This window comes from Condylura cristata, unplaced genomic scaffold (genome assembly GCF_000260355.1).
Source record: "Condylura cristata isolate star-nosed mole 26May11 unplaced genomic scaffold, ConCri1.0 scaffold00001, whole genome shotgun sequence".
Lineage (NCBI taxonomy): Eukaryota > Metazoa > Chordata > Mammalia > Eulipotyphla > Talpidae > Condylura > Condylura cristata.
In genome coordinates, this window is record NW_004567102.1 from 3,354,503 (window position 1) to 3,375,900 (window position 21,398).

Sequence of the window (21,398 nt, forward strand, 5' to 3'; positions counted from 1 at the left end):
TAGAACTTTATGGGGAAGTTAAGGGGCATATTGCTAGTGAACAGTGGGACCAGGTGAAAACTCCTGAACCTTTGCCCTAGACATTTCATAAATTGGCTCTTGAGTAGTGCCACAAGTCCCTGACTTGGAGTCTGGTCACTTCCTGTGAACAGTCCTTTTTCTGATAAGCACTATGAAAGAAGAAAACTCTAAAGATACTTTAAGTCATTCCAAAAAGATATACTGTTATCATTTGTTATGAGCCAAGTTTCTTGAGCCAGGGACTATTTTTAAATGATCCATTAAAATGCACAAAGATGATTCATTAAAATGCACAAAATATCTGGACTTCCAGCTACCCAACAATAAGCTGTTTTGTTTTAAACATATAGATACTACTAAAACTAGACAAAAAGACACTGAAATTACTTTTCTAAGACCTTTATTCAAGTATAGAGTATATAAACTCCAAGAATAACATTAACTGCATCTTTTAAATACTCAGAATTTTCTGAGGTATCACTACCAAAGGTAGAACATGGCATCCACCTAGAAATACCCAATAAAGTACTATATACAAAGTAAAAGAATGAAAGGGAAATATCAGTAATATCTTTCCTGATTCTTTTCCCACTCTTCAGATTATTAATTTGTTTTCTCTGTTTATTCCTTAATCTTATCTCCCATTTTTTAGAGTACCCCTTTCTAAACATATTTCTCAACTTTCTCTGTCAGCCACTTTAAACCAGAAATCTCCAAATCTTAATTTCAACTGCCTCTTCTATTAAGAATTCCCAAATATAGTTGTAACTTCTCCTTCTTCCTCTCCATTTTTGATCTCTTTCTAATTCCTGGCTATAGCTACTTCAGGATCCTTTTCTATCCCTATATTTTAGAAGAAAATCAACTTTTTCAAAATTGGTCCCTTGGCTCTGTTCATTTCATCATCAGTATCACCTGGTTATTGTCCTAGTTTTACAACTTTAATACAGTTTCCTTCCATTTAATCAAGAAAGTCCTGCCAATTTCTCATTGTGCTTTTTACTTTTTCACTTTCCAATTCTGTTACTATCATCATATTCTGTATTTCTTCATTTCCTTCAATTAACACAGTTCTCCAGTTAAATTGCCTATTTCAAGTCCTTACTCACGTCCAGTCATTCTATACATACTGCTAGAACAGCCACTCTCACACATACTCAATTCAAGGCCTTTGAAAAAGTTCTTCAGAACAAATCCAAACTTCTCAAACTAGATCTTTTTTTAAATATAATTTAAAATGTATGTATATAGAACAGGCGTACAGACAGAGTTGCAGGGGGTGAAAGGATGTACTAGTGACAGAGTGGGGAGCAGAACATGCAGACTGACTGAAGTACACTACACCGCTGATGGAAACAGCGGGTGGTTCGGGCGAGGTCTGCTGTGCCATGTGGGTCAGTTCCCTGGCCAATAATCAAACTCATGCTGCAGTAGCTGCAGATAACTTCATAGTGTTGTGCTTTAACCCCTTGCACCACCAGGGAGGGCCCTCAAATTAGTTCTTATTCAGGGTCTTCTACCCCTCTAGCTTGTCAAGCTTGTTAAGGTAGTTAATAACTACCTTAAACATTCTAGGGAGACAAGCTTAGATAACCAACATCTTGATCTTCCACATCTGAATCAGTACACTGTACTCTATAGGTCCGTGAGAATACAATCATTGTCTTCCACTTGACTTCAACAAACTAAACTAATGGGAATATATTACTCAACTGACCATCTTCTGAACATCTCAAATTGCCATAAGGACTCATTTCCAAAAGCTGAACCTTTCTAATCTACAAATAATTGTACAACTACCAAAAAGTGATATCTTATATCCTTAGAGTATAAAGTGATACAGTATTTTTTTTGAAGATTTATTTAGTTATTCATACAGAACTGAGGTACAGGTCAGAAGGGTAGGGGCAGTGAGAGAATCATCAGAGACAGAGTGGGGAGCAGAGCAGGCAGATCGATGAAGCACACTGCTGAGGGGAGCAGCAAGCGAGACAGGAGAGGTCTGCCGGCGCCATATGGATCACCTCCGGGGCTGGGATCAAACTCACACTGAAGCAGCTGCGGCTAGCTTGCAGTGCTGCATCCTAACCCATTGTGCCACCAGGGAGGGCCCGGTGATACACTATTTTTAAAGGTGAATTTAACAACATTTATTTAAAAAATTAAGTGTAAATATCCTTTAGTGTAGTAATACCACTTCCAGGAAAACATATTTAAATATTCTCACAAAAGCAGGCATATGGAAGGACATTTTAAACACAACATTTAAAAATGAGACATTACTGAAATTTCTTTAAGGAAGTGTTACTACACATCTCCACAATGAAATATTATACAGCAACTGAAAAAAAAAAGGCAGTTTAATATGAACTGATATGGAGAGTTATCTAAGAATGGCATGAAACTATAGAACAGACAATACATTATTATTCTATTTGTGTAAAGATAATGCATAAACATGTATAAGTGTAAGAAAAATACATAGAATATTCAAACCTCTACTGTAGCTAATTCTGAAGAATGGATATGTGTGTGTACATATACATACAGAGCTTTGAAAAATAATCAGTTTAATAAATTTTCATTTAAAAAAAGAGAAAAACCTGAGCACAACAAAGGCTCAGTTTAATAAATTTTCATTTAAAAAAAGAGAAAAACCTGAGCACAACAAAGGCTCTAAGGTAGGATGAACATAGTCTATCTTAATTATCCCCAGCACAAGATACATGAGCTATGCAAAATGCTCAACAAGAAACACATTTCCGCATGAGTTCGATCCCTGCCTGCCCTGGAGGAGATCCACATGGCGAGGCAGACCTCTCCTGACCCACCCGCTGTTCCCCTCAGCAGTGTACTTTGTCGATCTGCCTGTTCTGCTCCCCGTTCTATCTCTAGTGAATCCTCTCACCCTCCGCATCTCTGGCCTGTACCCCAGTTCTGTACGAATAAATAAATAAATCTTAAAAAAAAAAAAAAGAAACACATCCATTCATTAACAACAGTTTAAGCAACATTGTGTCAGGCGTTGTACCTGATTATACTGACATAATGGTAAGCTAGAAGGACCCAGTCCCTGCTCCCAGAGTTTACAGAAAAGCCTTTAGCTCTCCATTTTTCCCTTTTACCCTATATGAAAAACCCTGACTGAGGTCTGTGTTCTCATTATGCCCATGGTCTCCATAAAATAGATAACAAATTAATAATTACATCAAACAAAAACACAAGTTTTAAAAAGGAATTCCCATTTCCTTTGTAATTCAACCTATTAAGCAAAGCTAAGTTGTAGAAAAAACAATTCAATAAGCACTCTTACAAATAAACAAACAAAACAAAGGGGAAGTTACCTAGATGTCAAATGAAATATAAGGGAAATTAGCTAAGAAAGCATTTTATTTTCAAAGGGAAAGTAATTAGAAGAAATTTACATATGTTTAACAAATTTTCTACAATGAAGTACTACAAGACACAAAAGTAAAAGTTCTTGAAAAGAATCCTCTTTGCAATAACAGATCAGCTACTAAAAAATATCCAAATCCTTATCCCACCCTATCCGTCCTTGTCCAGACTCCTTGTTTTGATACCCCAGAGCCCCAGAGCCCATTCCCCCCTTGTGGGGGGTGGAGGGGAGCATTCTGGGATGTTCCACTGGGACCCTCTGCTCTATTACCTCCCTTGGCGCTCAATCCTCAGTCTCCTCCAGTATCACTTTCTATCACCCTGGCCATCTCAAAACAAGAAGGGAACACATGACTCAGATTCGAACCAAAATCAAGCATGAAAAGAGGCTAATTATAATGAAGCTATTAAAATGATTATAATTACTGATATAAATACAGCTAACATTCCTTTAAAAAAGAAAACAAATTTGTAAAACTGAATTTTCACTTAAATGTGGCCCTTGAATATTTTGTGATGATAATTTTAAATCACAACTGTCAGAGAAGTCTTATTACCTCTTCTGTTGAAACAAACAATAAGGTAACAGCAACAAAAATACAGTGTTGGAAAATTCGTATTTCTAAGAAGCTATTAAAATTTCATGTTTGTCTCAAAGAATAAGAATGTTGGATCCATATAAATCATATCCTCTTAAAATAGCTAAGTATAGCAACAGTAAGAAAATACAGGTTACCAAGCACACATGTTAATCATGAATCATGTCTCCTCTGACAGAAAATTGTTCAAAAAATTTTAAAAATAAAGACTCCTCCAGGTAGTATTTTTGAAGCACCTAAAATGTCATAATACCTTAAAAACACTTCATATAACAGCTTTTTAAATAATTTTGATTAATTAATCATTTTCTTTTCAGTACTGAGAAAACTATAAAGTATATTTATAAATTAAAGGGAAACAAAGCTCAGTTCAATATGAGAAAAAACTTAGCCATCAGATCTTCCTAAGAATAAAATGGGCTATCTTTTAAAACAGGGACCTCTCCCTTCCCTGGAACTAAACTAAAGCCAAAACTTTATAATTCTCTGAAAATAAGACAATCCTTGAAGAATTCAACTGATGTGCCAGCTGTTTTATTTCTTGAAAGACTATAGCCGAACACATATAATAATTTGTTGCTTTTTTTATAGCATTGCACAATTTTCCTGGCCTACAATACACATACTGTATCTATTATCATATTTAAGCATCTGACAGCATTGTTATAAGAATCCATTATACTCATCCCTAACTAAAAACATATATAACTGTTTTAGTCTTCAAATGTCCATGGATTGCAGTAAAGTATCATATATATTTTTTTCCACAGTCTAAATACAATGCATTTCCTGAACTTTTAGCTTTCAGTTTCCTGTTCGTCAATGGCTACCACTCTAGAGGCAATACATAAACACACCCAGGCCACGGTATTTCCACTTTTGACAAAGTGGATGTGAACTTAACATGACCAAATGTAATTACAGTGTATATAAATGGTACATAGCAGCTAATACAGTGATAGTGGGGATTTAATAATTTACAAATATGTAAATAAAAATTATTTTCCTTGCATAAGAATCAAATAAAAGACTCCTTATGTAACTTGGAACTCTAATGAGAAAAAACAAACCTGTCTTTTTGGACAATAACTATGAAACTCATCCTGTTTCTTTTTTCTCTTGCTTGCCAGGAAGCTCAGAGCTATATTTAATGTTCAAATACAGAAACATTCTTGCCTCAGATTATTTCCCATTCCCCCATCTTATTCTTTCAAGTGATTCAGTGATTACTTTCTGACTTTGCTTTTAGGGGCCTTTGCCTTTGTTTGTCGTAATTACAAACTATCAAATCCTTTCCATAAATAAATTAAAAAATTATAAATTAAGGGCCCTCCTGGTGGCACAAGGTGTTAATCTCAGCACTAGAAGCTATCATCAATCACTACAGCACGAGTTCGATCCCAACCAGGGAGCTGACCCACATGGCGCACCAGACATCTCCTGCCTACCCTGCTGCTCCCCTCAGCAGTGTACTTCAGTAGATCCACCTGGTCTGTTGCACATTCTGTCTCTGGTGAATTCTCTCACCACCACCCCCAAGCAAATCTGGCCTACACTCCAGCTCTTGTATGCATAAATAAATAAATATAAATCTTTTTTTTTAATTATTAATTAAAAGAAAGTTAATTCAAAAATTACATCTTTACATTATGAATAATGTGTTAACCCAATCAATATGAAGTGTAGGTTCTAAAAATGTATCTTTATCTTCTGTTTTTAAAGTTATTGCACAAGGGTTGCATGAGGGGGGGTTAGAGCACAGCACTATGGGGCAGTTTGCCGCCACTGCAGCATGAGTTCGACCCCCAGGCAGGGAGGTGACCCACATGGCACAGCAGACCTCTCCTGTCTTGCCCGCTGCTCCCCTTAACAGTGTATTTTAGTCAATCCACCTGTTCAGAGTGCTCCCCACTCTTTCTCTGGTGAATCCTCTCACCTCCCTGCACCTCTGGCCTGTACCCCAGTTCTTGTATGCATAAATAAATAAATCTTTATTTTAAAAGTCATTGGCAAGTTTTTTAAATAAAGGAATGGTAAAATTAGAGAAGTATCAAAGCAATTTACCACATTAGGGACACTGGAAGTAGCAGTAATTTTAAAATGTTTTAACCTTACTGAAACATTGGTCTGGCAAAACTTGATAACTGTCATAAAAAATAATTCATATAAAGAATATTAGTTCTTTTATATTGTTATCAGCAGTCTTCAAAATAAACAATGGGTATAAATATATTCAAATAGTTCATGAATCTCAAAGAGGGAAACATAGTCAAACTTATTTAGAAATCACAGACATACATTCTCACACACAAAAGTTTTCAGTGTGTGGTAATACCAAAAATTTGTTAAATGGAGATGAAAGGAGATATTAATAAAACTAAAACAATATGAAGATGGAACTATAACCCAAATTAACAAATCTATCAAAAACTAAACAAAAATGTATCACGAATTAAACAATAAAATCTAGAATAGCACCATATTAAAAATGGAAAAGAGAAATGAACACATTTTTAAAGAAAACTTTATTGAAGTAACATTGGTTTGTAACAATAATATAGGTTTCAGGTATACAGCATGATAAATAAACATTTTGAACACATTTTTTAACAAAGACTATAAGCTATAAGAATATATAACATAAATTTAAAGATCTCCACCTTTAGGAGACACAAAAAAGTAGAAAATGATAATAAAATTAACAAGCAAGGAATCAAGTAATTTGTATTTAAAAGTGACAAAAATCAATTGTCCCCTTCTCAAGATTGAGAATTACAGAATTTATACCTCAAAGAGTTAAATTACCAAAAGTCAATATGCTAAGAATGAAACTAACAACAAAACTTAGAAGAAAAGCTAGCAACCACTCACAAATATATAGCTTAACAAATTTCTAACAAAATAATTCATTATAGTAAATATTTTAAAATTTGGAAACAAAATTCTATATATGGAAAAAGGAGAACTCTACACACACACACACATCCATCCCTCAAAAAAAAAAGCAAAATCTAATTTTGAGGCATTTCTCTGTCCTTCTAATAGCATACATAGGGAAAACAATGTTATAAAAAGTAATCACTCAAATACAAAGCAAGTAGCAGATCACAAGAGAAAAGTAACATCCCCTTCTCCCTTCAAAAAATAAAGACAGGAAAAAGAAAGCAAACCATGTGAAATATAAGTGATCTGATACAAGGCACTCCGGGGATGAAAAAAAAATTTTGTTGTTGTTTAGACATTTGCGGATTATACAATACAACTTCACAGTGTTTTTTAAATGATAAAGAAAATGTATTCAACTCAAATGAATCTCAATTTATTCAACTCAAATGAATCTTGCCCAGAAACTTTTACTTTTTTGGAAGGAACATGGCAGGATGAGCAGGAATCCATACCATGTTTAATCTCTTTAATCATGACAAAGAATATAAAGAGATCACCAGTTGCAAAACGACTTCATTATAAAATTATGCTTAAAGCAACTAAACAGTACTCGTACACCACACAACTTTTCAAAATGCAAGGGAGGGCATCTTGCCAAAGTTAAACCACACATTTCAAAGAGTTGGAAAAAAGGGGTGTGACAGTTATTTGGTGATTAGGAACTGACATTATTTACATGTAAGAAAAAATTACCTACTCTGTAAAAAGAGAAGGAAGTACTTATTGAGCAACTAGTGACCAACACTAAGCTTAGGGCTTTATAGATACTCTACCACATTATGTCTAGGTAGGAAAACAATGCAGCAGAAACAATACTGAAATAAGCTTGTCAGCATTATGTGTGACATATATTAAAATGTAAGGGACTCAACGTTGCTTCCCTTGGCAGTGTCATTTCATTGGATCTGCCTGTCCTGCTCCCACTATGTCTCCTGTATGAATTCTCTCACCCCATGCACCTCTGGCCTGTACCTAGATCCTGTGCATAAATAAGTAAATCTTTTTTAAAAATGTAAGGGACTGAAGAAGTAAACTTAGATACTATTGCAATAGTAGAAGCACAGGGTTAGGAGCTATGAGGTTAAAGTACAATAGTTCCCATCTTCTCATGCTAACCTTACTATCCTACCTAACACACTCTAAAAGAACCTGAGTTCTACCATGACAAAAACAGAGTCCATTTTTTTTTTTTGGAGAAAGTGATTTATGTTTACATAATTAACTGTGTCTATAATTTACAGCTCTAAAACATTTTTAGAGACATTTTTAGAAACATTTTTCTTCTCAAAGCAGATTTTAGTGTTCTCATTTTAAATAATACTTTTAAGAATAATTATGCTAGACCCTCCCTGGTGATGCAACGGGTTAAAGCAGCACTGTGGAGCTATCAGCAGCCACTGTGGCGTGCGAGCTGGATCCCCGACCAGGGAGCTGACCCACAGCACACCTCTCCTGACCTGCCCACTGCTCCCCTCAGCAGGGTATTTCAGTACATCTGCCTGTTCTGCTCCCCACTCTGTCTCTGGTGAATACTCTCCCCCCGCACCTCTGGCCTGTACCCCAGTTCTTGTATGTATAAAGAAATAAATCTTTTAAAAACAGGATAATTATGCTAGTTCCAGAAATGTAGTAAAGTTTTTGTTAGAAGGGTTTCTGTTAGAAGGGTGTACATTATCATATTATTTCTGTTAGTAACAGTACTTTTTATCTTGGTTTTTAATGGCTGTCGTAGAAAAATTACTGATAGTACTCTATGAATCCCACCCAGATGGTTGAGACTCACACCAGGAATACAGTAAAAATCAGCCCCAGTTTCACTTTGAAAGATGCAGCCTAATCATTAATTAGCTGTGGATCTTCAACATGTGATTTTTACTTCCTCTGGACCTCACTGTCCTCATCTGTAAGACAAGATGTCTGATCTAGGGGATACTGCCTCCCCTTCTCTAATCCTTTTCACATAGAGCTTTGGTGATTTGGGATCTAAATAACAGAGAGGAAACAGTAGCAGAAACCCACTAAACTTCGGAGGAAAGGAGTAAGGCTACTGTAAACAACTAGAATACAGAGAGAAAACAAGAAAGTCAGACAAAAGCACAGTTACAAAGTGAAATGTACACACTAAAGAGAATCATGAGCGTCACTGTCAATACTAGTTTGGATAAAACTCACACATGAAATCATTGCTCTAGTGAGCAATGCTAGAGATACAGGCCTTGAATGTTATCTGTAACATATGGGTGCTTCACAAGTAAACCAAGAAATTCTCCTGATACCTGAGCATATATGGAAAACAGGTAATATTCTTAACCTAATCCTTCATAATTAAGACCTAACATAATCACCCACTGTTTTCCAAAGATTATTCCCTTCAACCAATTTGACTTCATGGTTTCAAACAAACCAATTCCTCTTTTGTTATTATTCAATGTTCTATCTGAAATGTATTCTCCCTTCTCTCAACTTAACAATTTCTTATGCCTTTCTTATGCTTGAGTCACCACACTAAGTGCTCAATACGTATTCACTTATTTAATTCTTTCAACAATACTAGGATGAAGGTTAAATAAGTAGCTTAAGACTACACTCCAGCAGAGCTAGAGTTCCAACGCACGCAGTCTGTCTTCAAGGAGCTAGTACTTTTACCTTGCTAACTTCAAAGCACATGTCAAGTTTTGTAACTTCACCCAAGTTCTCATCTGCTTACCAATTATCCCTTAAGTATACCACTCATTTGCCACTTATCATGGGATTTAATTAACTATTATTTATTTTAGTGTTTTTATTTATTTTAATGTATTTATTATTTAATCATTTGTGTATATGTATTGTCTTTTCTGAGAACAGAATCATGTCTTATTTATTCTTTAAAAAAACCACTTAGGGCCTCCATGGTGGCACAAGGGGTTAAGTCTCAGCTCTATGAAGATATCAGTAGCCTCTACAGCACGAGGTGAATCCCCACCCAGGGAGCTGACCCAACAGACCTCTCCTGTCCCACCACTGCTCCCCTCAGCACTGTACTTCAGAAGAGCGGCCTATTCTGCTCCCCACAATCTCTGGTGAATCCTCTCACCACCACCCCCCCACACCTCTGGCCTGTACCCCCAGCTCTTGTATATGTACATAAATAAATAAATCTTTTTAAAAAACGTAGGACCTACAACACTTAATACCTGGAATGCAGAAGTGCTTATTAATGAAACAATAAGAGTATCTAATACTTTTGAAAACTGCACAAGGTCTTGAGCTAAGTGCTTTATACCATCTTATTTAAGCCTCACAACAACCCTGAGGTAGGTGTTAGTTAGCATTACCCTTACCCGATATTACACTTTAGATGAGGAAACTGAGGTTTAAAGAAATTAAATATCTTAATGTCACAAAGTGCTAGTGACAATGTTAAGCGTCTTTATACCACACTCTTATTAATTTCCAGCCTGTAACAAAACACCCTGAGGAGAGGGAATCAGTCCTAAGAACAACTTGGTTCAGCTTACATGTACTCTATACACTATGCCTGACACTAAGGATTCTGAGTTAGAGGCACAGCTGCTGCCCTTAAGATACTCAGTCTGTGGGCCCTCCCTAGTGGTGCAGCGGGTTAAACTGCAGCACTGAGAAGCTTAAGCCACTTCCGCATGAGTTCGATTCCCGCCTGCCCTGAGGAGATCCACATGGCAAGACAGACCTCTCCTGCCTCGCCCGCTGCTCCCCTTAGCAGTGTACTTCGTCCATCTGTCTGTTCTGCTCCCCACTCTGTCTCTGGTGAATCCTCTCATCCCTCAGCAGTGTACTTCATCCATCTGCCTGTTCCGCTCACCACTCTGTCTCTAGTGAATCCTCTCACCCTCCGCATCTCTGGCCTGTACCCCAGTTTTGTGTGAATAAATAAATCTTTTAAAAAAAAAAGATACTCAGTCTATTAAGACCTTAGAACCCAATTCTGATGTCACCTGCAGTCACTGAAATCCAAAGTTAAGATTTTAATTTATATTTTAAATCAGTATATGTCATATTAGCACTGGAAACTCCCACACCATTCCTTCTTCCTTCAGGCTTTTCCACTCCCTCAATCCCAGGTGTCATCTCTCTAGTTTCTTTATTATATCGAAAGGGTTCTGTTAATTCCAACAACTATTAGGATGTCGAAATTCCATGCTTACAATGAGATAAGAACAACGACCAACAGCTAAGAGAAGCTGCAAAGAATATGGAAGGGCCTCCTTGGTGGCACAAGGGGTTAAAGAACACTAGGAAGCTCTCTGCAGCATGAGTTCAATCCCCGCCCAGGGAGCTGACCCACATGGTCAGGAGATCTCTCCTGTCTTGCCCACTGCTCCCCACAGCAGTATATTTCAATAGATCTGCCGGTTCTGTTCCCCCTATCTCTGGTGAATCCTCTCATCCACCACACCTCTGGCTTGTAACCCAGTTCTTGTATAAATACATAAATCTATTTTTTTTTTAAAGAAGAAAATGGAAGTCACAATCTAAAGCAAAAATAAAAGTAATAGGAAAATGGGCAAAATTGGTGAAAGGGGCCAGAATAAATTTGGTAGAGAAATGTAGATAATAAAAACACTAAAATCTAACCCTTTATTGTTTTCCGAGTCTCTACTGCAAGTAGAAAAATACATATATGAAACGGTAGTTGAAAAGTATGTAAGTTAGGAATTTTTTCTGAGAAGACATTTTATAATTTCAGAGCTACAGAGAGACCTTAAAACACCAATCAAAAAAACACTAACCAATCCAGCCCACTTTTATTTTTTAGGTTTTTATTTATTTTTGTGTAGAAGAACTGGAGGGCAGGCAAGTGGTGCCTAATCAAGGGAAAGGCCCAGGTTTCACCAGACACTGAGTGGAGAGCAGGATGGACAGATCGAGCAGACTGGACTCAGGCCACCACGGTGGACCTTCAAGGCGGTAGCACTGAGACTTAACCCCTAGGTCACCACCCCTAGGTCACCAGTGAAGCCCACCAACCCACTAATTTTTAAATTAAAATAAGACTCAGGAAAGTTAAAGTAGCTTCCATTTGCCCAAGGTTATGTAGCTACTTAATAGCACATTCATCGTCATCTTGATGATTATTCCTATCACATTATGCGTCCTGGAAATGATGTATGTTCCTCTTCCATTTTCCTTTCTTAATAATTATTAATTTCTACATAAACATCAGAACCCTTATTATTCCCAATTTCCAATGAAGAAAGTAATCATATATTCTGAATTAGTTAAGACAATACAGAATTTCACTTTCTCATCTCCAAAGTCAACAATGTTAAATTGGATCTTGGTTCCTAGTAGGAGGAAATTAAACATTTTCCAGAATATCAGGAAAAAGAAAGATTTCCATAAGCTGACCAGAAGCAAGCCAAGTTGATAACAACAACGCGTCTGGAAAGGAATCAGGCTCAAGATCCCTGGAGGCAGGATGACTGCTGGTAGGAAATATAACAGATTATCACTTATCTCCCCTCTTATACTTCATATCCTCCTAACTAATCGCAGGCTCCTGTCTTTAACAAACGTCAATTTCAGGAGTCTTTAAAGAGAAGAGAAAGTAAAAAGTAAGAGAATCAAGTCGCTTTCAACGAAGGTGGCTTTTTTTGATGGGAACTACCTTGGCCCGGAACTATGGAACAAAGGCTAAGAAAACAGGTAATTGGTAAACCCACAGTCCCATACTTTTAGCCAAAAATCACTAAGAAATTCTGAAAATGAGTTATATACACTCAGTATTCCTCCACTGAACAGTACTTGCCCTGAAAGGAACTCATGCTGGGCCATTTTTGTGGTCTATGAAAGTCTGCTAAAGCCCTAGATACATAGGGGGTGCCTGCCGACCACCATTCAGCAGATTATTTAAGTGCTTTTGAAGTTTTCTATTACCACCTTGGTTTAAATGGTCACTTTAGGCTAAGGCTGACTGGGGGTGCATTGGAAGGGACACTTAAAGAAGTAAAGGAAGATTAAAAATGAGCAGTAAAATAATGGAGTCATTAACAGCTAATGAAGATAAAGTCACAAAGGGAAACTTTTGGCTGGGATGTGGGTAAGGATTGTTGGTGTGCAGCTGTTCCAGAGACGGTCTTAAGACATATTTAGTTTTAAGACACAGGTAAAAAATGCAGGCCTCGGGGCCCTCCCTGGTGGCGCAATGGGTTAAAGCATAGACTCTGAAGCTCTCTCAAGCCACTGCAGCATGAGTTTGATCCCTGGCCAGGGAGCTGACCCACATGGCATGGCAGACCTTGTCTGTCTCGCCCATGCAGTATATTTCATCTATCTGTTCTGCTCCCTACTCCGTCTTTGGTGAATCTTCTTACCCCCTACATCTCTGGCCTATACCCCAGCACTTGTACACATAAATAGCTAAATCTTTAAAAAAAAAAAAATGCAGGCCTCAAGTTTAGACAAAAGATACAGGTTCAGGGTCTAAAAAGCACAGCAATTACTGAATGTTTAGATATGAGAAGGTAACAGAAAAACATTTATATAACACCATTCCTTGGATACCACACTTTGAGGATAATCTAACTTTCCCAATGAATAATATCTTATTCTAGAGATACAAAATGATAGAACTAATTTATTCTGAATGAAAAACTAAAAAATTCACCTTTCTTTTCCAGACTATGAGTTGACAAAAAGACAGTGGGATGAAAACAGTTTCAAAATATATGCCCAGAGTCAAATCTCTGAGCTAAAACACACTGCCTTTTTTTTTTTCTCTTAAGATTTATTTTGTGCATACAGAACTGGGGTACAGGCCAGAGGCTCAGAGGTGGTGAGAGGCTTCACCAGAGACAGAGTGGGGAGCAGAACAGGCAGATCGACGAAGTACACTGCTGGGGGAGCAGCGGGCGGGTCAGGAGAGGTCTGCCACACCATGTGGTCACCTCCGGGGCAGGTGGCAGGCAGGAATCGAATTCATGCGGAAGTGGCTTAAGCTTCTTAGTGCTGTGCTCCAACCCACTGTGCCACCAGGGAGGGCCAAACACACTGCCTTTTACATCTCTCTATTTGTAACAAAATTTTCGGGAGGAAGTGAGAGAAAAAGCTGAGGCACCCAAATTATTTTACAATTTATGTGAAAACTTAAAAGTTTTAAAAGCACATTAACTAAAATGCTGTTAATAAATCTAGAAAATAGGCACATGGTAGTTTATTACTATTCTGTCTGTTCATTACATGGAAGCTCATACTATTCTGTCCAATTGGTTATATTTAAAATGTTCATTTAAAAAATCAAGAATAGGGCCTCCCTGGTTGTGTAAGGGGTTAAGCTGTGGCACTGTGAAGCTAGCTGCAGCCAATACAGTTCAATCCCCAGCCAGGGAGGTGACCCACATGGCGCAGCAGACCTCTCCTGACCTGCCCGCTGCTCCCCTCAGCAGTGTACTTCTTCAGTCGGCCTGTTCTGCTCCCCACTCTGCCTCTGGTGAATCCCCTCACCCCTCTGCACTTCTGGCCTTCATCCCAGGTCTTGTACGTACAAGCAAATGAACCTTAAAAAAAAGTCCAAGACTCTCTTTTTCTCCTTCTCTTCTTTCTCTCTCTCTATATATATTTATTTATTTATTTTAAATTCTATAAACAGTTAAGATTTGACAACTTGAAACAAATTCCAGCAAAAACTTTTCAAAAGGTTTTATTTATTCTAAGAGACCAATGAAACTTAGCATGTATGAAATGAAAATGGCCCAGTCTGTTATTTTATAGGAATATAGGTATGTTCATTAAATGGAAAAAGCTAGCCCTTTTATCCATGTTGGCTGATGTTGGATATCTGTCACATTTCAATGAATTTATGTTTTTGTGGAAGAAAAACACGTAGACCATAAAAAGTATGGTTCTGGTTAGTAAAGGCAAAATAAATCTGTATCCCTTGTAACAATGACTAATTTGTTGAACCTACCATTAGTCTTCCTGTTATTTTAAATTACCTTCAAAGCCTAGTAACAAAACAACTTTCTTAAACATATGCAAAAAATAAAAATTAAAAGAAAAAGAATCAGTATCTAAAACCGCACCTAATACTGTAATGAACACACATTTTAAATTACATATTAGAGAAGAAAAGTTTAAATTTTTTAACAACTACTATAGTTTAAGCTATGATTTAAATAGATTTACTCAAATCAAATCACTGTTAAGATTAAGACATCACTCAAACAACAGAGAACAGCAAATTCGCCATTTAGATTTATCCTTACTGGCAATCAAAAATATTTTAAATGGTTTGTAATCCCCAATCTTTCCTCACTATAGTAACTAGTACCACCCAAAAATGACAAATTAGTTTGCTTCCTCTTCTTCATCTGGTAAGTTCCAGGATAGAAAAGATTGTACATGTCTGCACAAAACCTTGCACACTGTAGATGTACAACTCTTTTAAAAGGAATAATCACCAACCTCAATCCCCAGAAAACTTTTGCTAGTTATTAGTCTATTCCCTAAGTGATAGGGTCTGACTAAAATCATTTCAGGGTCCTGTTTCTCTAACAGAAATATTGTCATAAAACTTGTAACAAGCAGCATAAATATGTATGTGTACAGAAAAAGAGATAGTGTTTCTTCTTCTACATTATTAAAGCATTATTTAATTGTGAATTGATGGATTTCATTTTTCTCAGGTGAAATTCTACTTATTTTCAATAAATTTTTGTAGCTTTTTTTCTTTATTAAAGTAAAATTTACTATCGTAACATGCAGAGATCTTAAATATACAGTTAGTAAGTCTGAACAACTGGTAAATGTGGAAGTTTCTTATACTACTCTTACAACTTTTCTGCAAGTTAAAAATTACATGAAAATAAAGTCACCAAAAAAAATGTACACTTGAATTACTATCACCCAAATCGAACTATAGAATACTTTCATCCCCCTAGAAAGTTCCTTTGTGCCTCTGTTCCAGTCACCAACAGCTCTTCCCCAGAAATTACACTTTGATTTTTATCATGATACTTCAGTTTTGCCTGCTCTTATATTTCTTCATAAATGACATCATGTAGTACATACTTGTGTCTGGTTTCCCTTGGTCTGAATAATATTTCTGAGGTTCATATGTGTTGTTGTGTGAATCAGTAGTTCATTTATATTGTTTTTTTTTTTTTTAAAAAAAGCCACTATGAACATTTTGTACCAGTCTTTTTTGAGAACATAAACTATTCCTCTCGTTGCTGCAAGACTTCATGGAGGAAAAGAAAACGGTTTTCCATAAAAGTAAGCCTGGGTAGCCACACAGTACAGATTGATATCTATCACATACAGCAAATATGATATTATGTATAAAATGCAAAAAAAAAAGTACATTTATCTGTCTGCCTGTGCAATGGTTTATACATGAGCCTGAATATATTCTGGAAAGTATACCTAAGACCAGAAAAGCTTTTTTTAAAAAAAAAACAAGATTCATGTGGAAACAAATCTAAGATGGGAGCGATGACCACTTTTTTTCTTAAAAATTATGGCTTACCATAAGAATTCTTTTGTTTTCAAAAGAAAAACAAATTTTCTCTCTATGTAAGTTACCCTGTTAAGTTTCAATGAAATACCTTCTGGACCCTCCAGGGTGGTGAAACAAGTTAAAACACAGCACTATGAAGGTAGCCGTAGCCACTTCAGCATGAGATCCATACCCCGCCAAGGGTGTTACCCACATGGCCCAGCAGACCTCTCCTGATCCACCCACTGCTCCCCTCAGCAGTGTACTTCATGGATCTGCCTGTTCTGCTCCCCACTCTGTCTCTGGTGAATCCTTTCACTGCCCCTGCACCTCTGGCATGTACCCCAGTTCTGTATGCATAAATAAATCTTTAAAAAAAGAAAAGAAACATAAAGAAAAGAAACATTTTCTAATAACAAACTAGTCTTTCCAAACTAACATTTCAAAACACAAAAAGTTATCATCCACGCAATATTTTTATACTAGAACATAACTCAAAATATGTAATTATAAGATTTTATTTTATTGTCTTGCTTTTTTTGAAGTTAAACATGGAAATAATTCGATGGTTACTATTTAACATCAGTAAAGGCCATTTTATCCTCATTTAGAATATATTCTGGAAAGGTCTCAATCTCTAGGACATTTCCTCCATTCCAACAAGAAACTTAACTGCAGCATTAGATCTGTGACAGATATATTTTGACTTTCAATTTCTACTATGTAATTTTCAGCTAACAGTAGACAACATTCTTTTTAATTTCCAGGCAGGAACATTACAGACAAACCTGATTTTTGAAGAGATCAATTTGATATTCCCAACCCTCATTTTGATAATCAGATAATCATTTTCAGGGAGCTAGGAGTGACTCCTCACTTAACATCATTTATAAATTGCCAATATTGAGGCAGAATACTACAAATTATTCTAGAAATTTACCATTTTCTACTTTAGGAAAGATTTGCAACTATAACATGAAAAAAAAAACACCCTTTTTTTAGTTTTTGATTTTTCTTCATCTTCTAGTCCTCTCAAAAACTGAGCAATTTCAAAAACATAAAATTCAAATGTACATTGAAGGTTTATTTATTTATGTATACAGAACTGGGATACTAGCTAGAGGTGCAGGGGTGGTGATAGGATTCACCAGAGACAGAGTGGAGAGCTGAACAGGCAGGTTGACAGAGTACACTGCTGAGGGGAGCAGCGGGCAAGACAGGAGAGGTCTGCTGCGCCATGTGGGTCAGCTCCCCACCAGGGATCGAACTCATACTGACACTGAAGGGGCTGCCGCTAGCTTGTAGTGATGTGCTTTAACCTGTTCCACCACCAAGGAGGCCCAAATGTACATTTTAAATATTATAAAATACTCTCAGCATGAAGATATTCCCTAACTTTCACAGATGTGTAACTGTCCACTTAAAAACATATTTCACTTCAAAAATACATAATTTTTGCTTTCTAATAAATGTATCTTTCACTAAAAGAAACAATATCGACTGTTACAAAAATGACAGAACCCGCAAACAGCTACAATCCTAAATGTTCAGTCTCGGGACAGATCCTCTGAGAGAACTAAAATAAAATTTTGTGTTTATTGTGAAAATGTTTTTCTTCCATGCTAAGGGTAAGAAAACAGGTACACCAAATGTGTAGACCCCGTACTCCCTCTGGTGGTCTTTTACTCTCACTAACCAAATGTTTTCCAAAAAACTAGAAGAAAATACTAAATTAAGCATTAAAATCCCATTTAAGGATTATAGCCTTATATGTTCAGTTTCAGTTGACTGCAGGTCCATTTTCCCCTTAATAAACTATATAGGGCACAAATTATTTTATGTATCGAAATTTTAGTGTTTCAACTACTGCAAAAAAAATCCTTAATAACTTAGTAGCTAAAGATGAGTAATATAAAAATATAAAGATACATATGACCCTACTATAAATTAGTATAACCTGTCTCATTTGACAGAATTGTCCTTTACATAATAAACAAACACTTTGCAAATTAAAACCACACTAAGTGGCTACTTTCTTAAATTGTTTTAAAATCAACAGTTACATGATTTACATAACAACCCATCCAGTCTCTGGATGTGTTTTCATTTTCTCTACATTTTGGGGTCTATAAGGTCAAAAGTTAAAAAAAAAAATGCAATATAGAAGAATTCAGAAATATTAAAAAATAAAAGTTACTGATTAGGTAGATTAGAAAGTTCAGTTTTAGATATATAAAATACACATATTTAAATTTCTCAGCATGATATAATTATAAAATTCAGTGTGCCAAAATATGTACAATATAGACTGTTTTTTAGAAATAGTTGAAAGATTACATTAAAGGTCTACAGAGGACAATAGTAATGATAGGGGCAACATGCATTTTATAGGCAAAACAGTGTGAACTTCTAATAATGTAATATGACTTAATCCCAATTTAGATGTTTTAACATATATTTGTATTTTTTATGTTTCTATTCGTTCAAAAAAATTTTCTATCCCCAAAACTCAAAAGCAGCTACACCTGAGGATAGCAGACTCAAAAAACACTCCCAATGGTTACCATGTGGATACGAGAATTTAACTTATGCTCACTTTGAAAATGAAGTGTGGTCGCTAATTTTATAACATGAATACCACAAGTTAAAGTGGACAAAAATCAGTAATTAAGATTGGCCAAAAACCAAATTTGAAAACAAGCTATCAATTAAAAGTCACTTTTAAAAATAAAAGTTCCTAAAAATACATTTATGGAATTAATTGATATGAGGCATATTTACACAACATAGGATAAAGATTATAAAATTTCTAATTATGCATAATAAATTAATATATTCCTCTATATTTGAAAAAGAAATTACGTAAGTGATCCAAAACAATGAGAGCCCCAATCATATAAAGTTTCTTACAACCTTTTACAAAGAATAAAAAACCCAATCTTTATAGGGACAAGCCATTGCTCAACCCATCTACCCTTGCTGAACATCAAAAATCCAACAGCTTTTAACAGCAATAACTTCTCCTATAACTACAGAAGAGGATGCTTGTGCTTTTCTGGATTGATTTCTTCTCTGTTAAGAAGCCTTTACAAAAACTAAATTACCCAAAATATGTATTATCTTCCAAATAAAAAGAAAAAAGAGACTTAGCAGCCCAATCCAGTATCTTCAGTTTTTTTATGTTGAACTGTTTAATTTTAAGTTCCCATAACTAAGAGTAGATCCAGAAATATACTTGTTTTTTAAATGTTAGAAAGAGACAACAGATTAAGTCTGGTGTTTTAGAGAAATGAAACATTATAAAGATCATGTTTGGTTATTCAACTAGTCACAACTAGCCCATTGGTTAAAGAATCTTTTAGTGTTGTGCTGATTAGCTAGGTAAATGTGTAAAATTACCATTGAGTGAAAATAATAAAGTAGCACAATTAAATCAATATTCTAACTTTGTTTTTAAGAAGTTAAACTTACATCCCTTAAATATAAACTCTATCCAACACAGTCTCAAACAAGACACATCAGAAAAAACAAAGAACAAAAAATTGAGTACGCTAAATTAAGTGTCCCTCCCAAATGATGAGTGGATATCAATAACCCTCATTTTAAAAATGTTTCTTAATTTTTTTTTTCCCCTAGAGATGCCCTAAATTGATCGGGGTCATAACTGTAGACTGATTAGCAGAGGTCAGTCGGGAGACATACAGAAAATGCTAAAATTATCTCACAAATAAAATTTTCCCATAAGAGTGACTGAGACATTTTTCAAGTCTATCCTTGAATTTTGATTCAAACACCAAGAGAAAAAGTTGCTCTAAGTCTCTGAAGTAAAAATCCTTATTGGGTGGGTGGGTTGAGCAGAACTCCCACATACTATTAAAAAATAGCTAAAATATGTCTTAACTTTTCCCTTGTCCACAATCTAGCAAAGTGGGAAGACAATGAAAATAAACACTTCTGTCTACCCTGAGAGAAGCAAAGAAAGTTCCCATTCAAAGCTAGGCTTTATTCCACTGGAAAACATACTCCTGAAAAGTAAATCCAAAACCACAAGCTCAAACTGCTTCATGCAGAATTTACTGAATGGCGGCCAAACGCTGTACACGCTGTCCTGAACCACACAGAAGGATATCTAGAGTTCTGCATTCTCCATTTACAACTTGTACCTTACTACGCTTTGCCACCACTGCAGAAACCGATTTTTTAGATGAGACTAAAAGGCTCCTCCGGGTTGGTCAACCCACTCGGTAACCACCACCACCACCACCATTGCCCCCACCCCTTATTTTTAAGTGACAGTGGTCTAGAACTCGGGTCGTCAGCACACCTCTTTGACATCAATAGGGGGGAAGCGCGCTAACGTCCCAGGAGGGAAGTGAAGAATGAAGCCCTGAAACAACTTTTCACTGGCTTTCCTCTGGCACCTGTTAGAACCGCGCTGCAGAGGCACCTTCCAAGAGCGGCAGGCAGCGGGGATGCTGCTCCCAGTCGCTTGTCCCGGGGCGGCAGGTGAAGACCACCAACACGCATCCACACCCACCGTCCCGGGAGCGCAAACCGAAAGCCGGGAAGGCGGCTGCAGGGCGCTCCGTTATCCTCACCCGCCACCGGCCAGGCCAGGTGAGCTAGGCTCCATCGCTCCCGCGGCGTCCCGGCGCACGGCTCACCCCGCTCGACTTGTCCCGCCGCCCGGGCCCCCGAAGGCGAAGTTTCGCTCCCGCCCGTGGCGGCGGCTGCTGCTCACGCACCGCCCGGCACTCCGAGGGTCCCGCCGCCAGCTCCGGGCGGCCTTGGTCAGCGGCGCCGGGCCTCGGGCGAGTCGGGGGCCGCCGACGGGAGCCGGAGCCGGGACCTGTCACCCAGGGCGGGAAACAAAAGCCGGGTGAGGACCAGCCGGCGCGACCTCCCTCGCCTGGGCGAAGGGGAGCTCAGCCCGGGTGGGGAGCGGCTCCTGCGGCCGCCCGGCGCCGCGCCTCCGGGAG

The 21,398-nt window shown here is 37.2% G+C and overlaps 1 protein-coding gene across 1 annotated transcript in view; it reads right to left on the reverse strand.

Moving 5' to 3' along the window:
• FKBP5 (FK506 binding protein 5) overlaps positions 1-21,398 on the reverse strand; it is a 118,301-nt gene that overhangs the window by 96,531 nt on the left and 372 nt on the right. The window lies entirely within an intron of this gene.